The sequence below is a fragment of the Stegodyphus dumicola genome, chromosome 1, assembly GCF_044657685.1.
Source record: "Stegodyphus dumicola isolate Sdum_Otavi_A_Nest chromosome 1, ASM4465768v1".
Classification (NCBI taxonomy): Eukaryota; Metazoa; Arthropoda; class Arachnida; order Araneae; family Eresidae; genus Stegodyphus; species Stegodyphus dumicola.
Window position 1 is genome coordinate 163,309,590 of NC_140768.1, and position 8,787 is coordinate 163,318,376.

General features: G+C 30.3%; 1 protein-coding gene across 1 annotated transcript in view; it reads right to left on the reverse strand.

Moving 5' to 3' along the window:
* LOC118185821 (uncharacterized) overlaps positions 1-7,250 on the reverse strand; it is a 781,755-nt gene extending 774,505 nt beyond the window's left edge. The window contains exon 1 of the mRNA XM_085822881.1: positions 7,118-7,250. The gene's annotated coding sequence lies outside the window, so the exon portion shown is untranslated. The remainder of the gene's footprint in view (positions 1-7,117) is intronic.
* Between the last annotated feature and the right edge of the window lie 1,537 nt (positions 7,251-8,787).

The following is an 8,787-nucleotide window of genomic DNA, read 5'->3' on the forward strand; positions in this document are numbered from 1 at the left end:
GTTGCTAGATATCAACTTATTTGACTTACTAATTTGGCTCAGCAATTTGGCTTGGAAAACACTGCATTCATTGGGAGTTCTAAAGAGTTTGTATTCGAATTCAAAACCATAATGAAAAACGACATACACTAACTAACCCGATTAGTAATTTTTCTGCCATCTGTATAACACAACTGGGAAATTATCATCAACGGAATTGTCATAAATGAAAGTTTGAATTGGCAAATGATCGGAAGGGTGCGAAAGATATTCAAACCGCACCTTGGTATCGAACATAAATTTTTTGATGGTATCTTTAAACTTTTTATCATTTTAAGCGCGAGGATCAAACGGAGGAAACCCCGAAATTGCGAAACAGGCTTCATAGTTAATTGTTATGTAGCAAAGCCCAATTCATCTTTGAATTCTGCGAATTAACCATCTATTTGAAAGCTTTTCCCATACTCTAGAAGCATAGCAAATATAGGAGACTCTAACCTGCTTATAAATCATATCAATAACATTATTTGATGATGGCATTAGTATATAAATAAAGATCACATGAGGTATAAATAAAATGTACTAGAAGAAGTTTTAAACCTCTTAATTGAAAGGTCAAAACTCTTGAGTGATTTAGACACTCAAATAGAACGTGATTTGAAAGTCAAAGCGAATGAATCTGAACTTGAAGTTACACGAATACGAAGAGTGCAGTACCCTCTATGCCAGTCAGAAGCACCAGAATGTTATTTACAAATATATATAATTTTTAAATACGGTGAAATCTCTAGTGAAGACCACTTCTCCGAAATTATCTATCTGATCATACTTCTGAGTACGTTAATAAACAAGAGTACTGGACTTTCCAAATTATTTACAAATTAACCTTAAGTCATCTTAAAGGGAGCTAAGTGCAGTTCACTTTGCTAAACCAATAGGATGATAAAAGCAAACCATTGCATTGTTTAGATTGGAAAGAGCTTCTAGCTTAATTTCCTTTACTACAGCACTTGTTTCATGTGAAACAAAATCTGATCTGTGCACCACATGACTTCCTTGTACGGAATATTAAATTATACCCATTTTTTCTTGCATTTTATTTAAACTTATTGGATTGGATTAAATATACTTCGTCGATAGCGCATAAACCACAATAGAATAAATACACGCTTTAAAAGTCACCATATTTGTTTACCATAGCGACACTGTGGCCCTAGGTTCACTTAACAGCGTTATATTTCGTTCATTTTTTAACTCAGAATGCACAAAATGTATATCATCTTACGACTTGTCTAATCGTTGTCACATGTTCTGTTCAAATACTATAATAAATCTAAAACGATGTATAAAAGAAATTAAGCAAAGAACAACAAAAAAGAAACAGGTTTTCACAGACGATTCAGTACTTCTCATTCAATTAATTCAGTTCTCACTTTCACAGACATCTTGAGTTTTAATGTATATTTGCGACAAAGCAAATATACATTAAAACTCAAGATGTCTGTATTGAAAATTATGAAGTCAATCTTAAACACTTACTTCCTCGAATAAATTCCAGAATGTATTAAGCATGATTTAATTTGCAATAATAAAAGAAGCCGTTATTGGGAAGCTTACTTTCTCCAGATTGGCAACAAATCTACTGTTCTGCTGTTTCAAATGTAAACAAGCAATGGCCGCCATGGAAAAAATTATTAGGCTTAGCGGCACTTTTAATTTAAAATTGTTGATAATTCTAAAAATATTGCATACAGATTTACTAAAGACATAAAAACCTTAACCGGAAGATAAGGTTGATAAGGACACCTTAACCGAAAGTAAAGGATAACAGCATAATTCAATCAATTTTAAGACAAAAATTGCACAATTTAGAAACATATAAGAATAAAGAAACTGAGATCACTGAATCGAGTAACAGAGTGGATATATATATACATGTATTTATATAATTTCGGTGTAATCAAGGAAAAACTGTTCTTTAATTACACCAAAATGAACACTCTATGAACATTGTCTTGCCAAAAGTAATACATACCAGAAATATATATATGAAATTAAGGCAATAAAGTAATTAAAAATTTATGAAAGCTTTCATATTTTAGATCACGCCCAAAGGCGCGTTTTTTTAAACATTTTGTGTGCTACCTTTATTTATTAAATATCATATTTTTCGCACTTAACATAAAATTCGACTCAACAGCAATATCGCAAAATAATTTTAAAATGAGTATGTCTTTAGAATTTCCGATGCACAGTGTCGCGAGCCGGAGATTAAAATGATTTCTTTTTTTGTACAGTGTTGCCATTCCTCGCTTTGAAATCGCCGAGTTTCTTAATCAAAAATTCTTAAGTGTGTGCAAACTAGTATCTAATTTCTATTATTCTATATTGTGCTTACATGTTTTATATGTCTTATATATGTGTTTTACAAGTGTTTTGTATGTATCTTTATATGTGTAAGTATAAGTGTATGTGTATGTATATGCTGTAATTCGTGTCTAACAAACCAAGGTGTAACAAATCATTCGCCTATCGATCAAAACTAATGTATTCTTAAGACGATCCTATATGGCTATGTACAATTACGTAAAATTCTTCAATAAATTCCCGAGATGGCCTCATGAGGCTCCAGGGAGTTGCTGCCACTAGATAGGGGAGGGCGCGGGACATATGCCTGTTTACCTCTGTCAAACATCAGGCGTCCTCGTCCTCCGTCACCTGTCACCTGTCTGACAAAATATGAGATAGATAATAAAAAATTCCAAATTAGAGCTTCCAAATGTCCATATTCGCTGGAGGAGTACGTTATTCAAAACTGGATGACTCTAGGTATCGTTATTTTATCACAATGCGAGAAACATGCATACATTCATGCAGATTCTTCATTATTTAATTTCTTCAAATATAATATAGGGCTGTAATACTGGTGCAACAGTTTGGAAAGTGAATAAACCCAGAAAGTAATTCGACATAAAATGCCAAAAATAAAACGAAAGTAATAGCGCTTTGGGCTTATAACGAAATCAAATAACAGCTTTAACAGACACTACATACATCATAACTAAAAAACAAGAATAACGTACTAAAAATAATGTAAGAAACTTTTGAAAACTCTTTGGTTTTTTTCAAGTTGCAGTCAGTTTGTTTTCAACAGAAAACCACGTTTCAGAATTAATTCTTGAAATAATTCGAAAGAAAGACCAAATAAAAATTAAAAACTAAATTAATATAATAATTTAAGGTCATTAAACGTTTTTTGAAAATGTTTTTTGTTTTTAAAATGCTTTTTGAAATGAAAAGGAATGCATTAAAGTATAAAATAAAAATTACATAGGGTGTTTATACATTTTTGTAACGATTTTGATTCTCTCCGCGAATTTAAATATTAATTTTAAAATACAAACGTGACTGGCATCAAACTAAAATGAGACTTCGTTATCGTTTACAGTATGAAAAATACTCATTTTTTTAACATATCGCTGAAAAATAAACAATGAATCAAAGGCTACAGTTTTCTGCTGTCCGAAGAAAAATACTCTTATTAAATTATTGTAAAAAAAGATGTGACAAGCATGGTTTTAATATTTCTATACGTAAAATAAGTGACATAAATAATATGAAAGGAAAGAAACGTCAAAGTTTACTTCTCACTGGAAAAAGGCAAAAAATGCATACTCAACAAAGGTACTTCTTATTAAATTCAAAGTTGGATCTTATGCGTTAAAGGAATATCCAGCCCCCCCCCAAAGAGCTATTGAAAAATCTTTAAATATATATGTAGGAACTGTGAACAAAATTAGAAAATCTGATTAAAACTGTTTAAAACCAATATAAAAACAATTTCATTGCCTAACGTTGAAACATGTTTTTCGGCGTAAGATTATGTGCAGATTGCTGCATGAAAATTATCTAGCAGGTAAAAAATGTAAATATATTGTTACAATTGATTAGGCTTCGATATACTTATCCAACTACAATTGAAAAAGATCGATTTACTACCGAAAGAAAAGACTTAACATGTTAGTTCAGAGAAAATAGGCAAATTTTTTCTAAATATTGTATGGTTATTACCGGATTCTCTTATAATGGAAAACTTAAAATAAGGAAATTAGAAAAAAAGGCAAAATTAATTCGGATTACTATCAGAAATATGTTTTAACACCTATTTTTAACAAATAAATTCCATTTCTTTATTCAAAAAATCTTTACTGCATTAAGTTCCATCAGGATAAGGCTCCAAACCATACCTCTAAACCTACTGCTCTATTTTTTGAAAAAATGAGAAATGAAACCGGAATTGAAGCTGAAATGTCTTTGCCTTTAAATTAAATGGGTGGGATCCACACTCGTTCCCTGGAGTGTCTCCCATGGATAGTGTAGATTTGGACTTTTAATACAAGCTCTTTATAAGCGGCATCTCAAAACATTAGATGGACTCTGCAAGGACGAGTGAAATAAAATCAACTTTGATGTTTTAAGAAAAGGACTTTTATCTTTTAAATCCGAATCACATTTGCAATCACCTTTCAGAATTGTATCCGAATTCTTGAAATAATTCGAAAGAAAGACAAAATAAAAATTTAAAATGAAATTAACTTAAAATAATAATTTAAGGCCATTAATTGTTTCCCTGAGAAGTAATGCATTAAAGTATAAAATAAAAATTATTTATTTTATTTAATTATAAAGAAAAAATCTACTCCGACATGACCCTGAAACAAATGACACTGCAAAAATAGACAATATAAAATAACAATTATCGAAATTAGAAATGAAAGTACCCTTGGATAAATTAAAACATAAATTATTTTTATATCTAAATATACAGTTTAAATAAATTTTTATTTACCTAATATTTTTATTCACATGATACCCACTAATATTTTAAATAATTATTTGTTTATGTAATATGTATTTTTATTTATCTGATACCTACTGTAATTTTAAATAAATTTTGAACCACAGAAAATTCCATACTGCTAACAATTACTGTAAATCAAAAGGAACAGTTGCAGATCAAACGTAAGGAAATTTTAAATACAAAATTTTGAGAAACGAAACTAATTTGGTAGTAAAATAAATAAGAAGCTTTAAAGATATGCATAAAACCTGATTCCAAATTAAGGAAAAATGGAAAAGTGTACAAACGAATGGAAAGCTTTTAGCTTGAAATGGGAAGTATTTTTGTTAGAATATATACATGTAACTTACTATATGGCTAAACTAATTTATTAGTAAGCTCAAAGACTAGTAAATAAACTGATTTATTACTTATTTATTTGTAGTAAACTAATTTATTAGTAAAATAAATAAGAAACTTTAAAGATAATTTATGCACAAAACGTGTTTCTAAATTGAGGAAAAACGAAAAAACATACAAACGAATGGAGGGATAATAGCTTGAAATGAGAAATATTATGATACATATCTTACTACATAACTAAACTAGTTTATTAGTAAACTAATTTATTAGTAACTAAACTCATTTTTAGTTATATAAATAAGAAGGTTTAAAGATGAGTTAAAGGTGTTTCCAGTTTGAGGAAAAATGAAAAATATACAAACGAATGGAAGAGTTATAGCTTGAAATGGGAAATGTTTTGCGTAATTTTTTCTTGGATTACATATATATATCTTACTATATGATTTATTTGTATAAATTAATTTATTAGTAAAATAAACAAGAAACTTTAAAGATGATTTATGTACAAAGGAGTTATGTAATTGAGGAAAAACGAAAAAGTATACAAACGGATAGAAGGCTTATAGAATTGAAATAATGGGAAATATTTTATGAAATAATATTATTGGATTTTATATATATATATATATATATATATGTCTTATTACATAGCATTTTGTTTTAATTTGCTTTCCTCAAAACAGTTAATTATGAGATCTAATATAATAAATAAACGCCAGTAATATCGTTGAAAGGAAAAAGATCTTCCAAATGGGGGGGGGGGAATCTGATGTTCGAAAACTTTGAAAATACACTTGAAAATTATATAATGTTACTGATATAATCAAAATGTTTTAATCTTTGGTTAATCATCATATATAATCAATAACGCTGTTTTAATCATTTGTTAATCATCTTATATAATATTGCTGGTAAAGTAAAATATTCAGAAAATTTCATTTAAAATTTTATAAACATACATACCTCAGCAGGGGACAGATTTTTCAATACAGACGTGCGAAGGGTAAGCATAATAATTTCATTAATTTGGAATGATAAATGTCATTTAACACATATTTTAAGACAATTATATTTTCAAGTATGATCATGAAATCCCAATTTATGTTATAAAATTGCATTCGATTTTTTTTTAAATTTTATTTTTTCTATCATGCAGTCTCGAAATTTCTGACGCACTTCCCTTTAAAAAATTTTAATAATAATTTTTTATTTTTTAAAGGGATATAATTTTTTAAAGTAATATAATTCATGAAAAGGTATAATACACAGTTCCCAAAAAAAAAACTGAATTATCATAAGAAACTGCTTTATTTTAAAATAGTAATATAAAATTAAATTTATAAATTAAATTAAGTTGAGGCGAAAATTAATAAATATATAAAAAATATTTTTAAAAGTCTACAATACAAGCAATTTTAAAGTAATCAAATTTCACGTAAGCTATTAAAATTTATATTGCAAATTTTTCGTGTTTCTCCGTATTTCATTTTTAATTACACACGTTACAACAGGAGGTAAATTTAAAGATAAGAAACACTTAAACAGTTCGTTTACTATAGTACTTTTTATTTAAAGAAAATTATGTATTCAATGTTATTCCAAACAGCTAATTAATTATGATAAATTCGTGGAATGAAAGCGATTATGAGATGGCAAAATAAAGAAAGAAATATCCCCGTCTTTTATAATTTAAAAAAAAAAAAAAAAAAAAAATTAATGTCCATTCAAATGCGCAGTCGGAGCACAAACTTGTGTACAAAAATTGCCTGTTTGAAGTTTGTCACACATGCAGATAATATTTAAACAAGTAAAATAAAAAATCCAATATTTTATATTAAGAGTCACAGTGGAAACCCGAATGTAATTTAAAAAAAAAAATAATTAAAATCTTTTCTTTTGCATTTCTTAATTTTCCGTGTGAGAAATACTACTTACAGCTTTTATTCCATAGGCGCAATCCCTTTATCCAATCGCTAAGGGGTGGACTTGTCGGCCAAAACAGACACAGTACATCCGGGATCTTACCAGAGCTTGCCTCCGCACAACGCTCACTGCGCAACCCGCCGTTGGATGCTTCAAACCCCTCCATACCACCCCCGATAGTGGCGACCCCTGGCAAATCGCTCCTCCGACCGCTTGGTCAGAAAGAGTGGCTAGCCAACTACAGATCTTTTTCTCCAAGAAAAAACCTCTTTCATGTTAGTTTAGTTGTTGGCAGTTGGTGAGGAGAGCTTGTTTTGTCATGGTCCAGACTTCTGATGGCATTCGGTTCGACCAAACGATCGGACGGTGTAAAGGAATACTCCGGAGTAGCTTTTCAGCACCAAAATTGAATTTTCCAAGCCACAAAGCTTGATTTATTAGCCGTAAAATTAAATTACTTCAGCGCTTTCATATCGGATATCGTACAAAATATTGTTCTTTCTGAGTAAGCAGGTTTGCAAGTCCTCATCCTATCATAAAGGGCCTCACGACTTTTAAAACTTCAAAAATATAGATTTTTTTAAACCATATATGTTTTAGTTTGAAAATGTCTGCGCACTCTAAAAGAACATGTTAAAATATTCTGTATAGTTTTGAACAGCGATTCTCAACTAGTGGCAAGCGAGACAAAAATAGGTATTGCTCAAAAAATAAAGTATTTTAAACTATTAAATTCATAAATCTCGTTAAGGAAAAGGACAATTGATGGAAACCTCCTGTGATCGAACTCCTGTGTGTGAACTAAGACCAGACATAAAGATTTCAAAAATAACCCAGCTGTTAACTTTTAAATAAACCTAAAACAAGAATTTAATGGCGTTTCAAATAAAGCCCAATATTTTTTATTCCCTTTTTGCAGAACTATTTGTGTGAACAAAGAATTTTTTCCATGCTATATTTAAAAATAACTGCAGCACAAAATTAAAAGTGAATCCTGATTTACGATTTATAAAGATTTATACTCCTCCTTCTTGGCACTTCTTCGTGGTGTGTTGGTCTGCGCGCTGGGTTCGCATTTCAGAGTTCCGTTGTTCGATTCCCGGCGAAGGCGTTGCTCATTTTTCATCTCTACTTTTTCAAAAAAAATCTAATGTCTCTAAAAGTGGCGCCCGAACTAAAAGGGCGTTGGATGATGATTCTCTCCGCCCATAATTTGGCGACTGGGTCCCCTAAAAACCCCAGTCGCCCTTCAAAGGGGGAGAGTATGTAAGGCATTTCTCCCGCCTTCTTGGCATGCCGTCGTGGTGTGGTGGTCTGCACGCTGGGCGCGTATACCAGAGGCTCGTGGTTCGATTCCCGGCGAAGGCGTTGCTCATTTCTCATCTCTCCTGCTGCAAAAAAATACCTAAAGTCTCTACAGGTTAACTAAGTGAAATAAGACCCAGACATAAAGAAATTGCTCTCTCTTAAACAGGCTCAAATTTCGCACTAAATTTTGGAATTAAAGTATCATAACTTAAATTTTGATAATTAAAATAGTTACCAATTTTTAATCTAATATTTTTAATGCGTGCATATTTAACACAAATAGCCAGTAAGTTGTGCAAATGGCAAAGTATAACTTTTTTTTCTGGTATTTCTATTGAGAAATTGAAAAGTATTCATTACAAAATGTAGTGTTG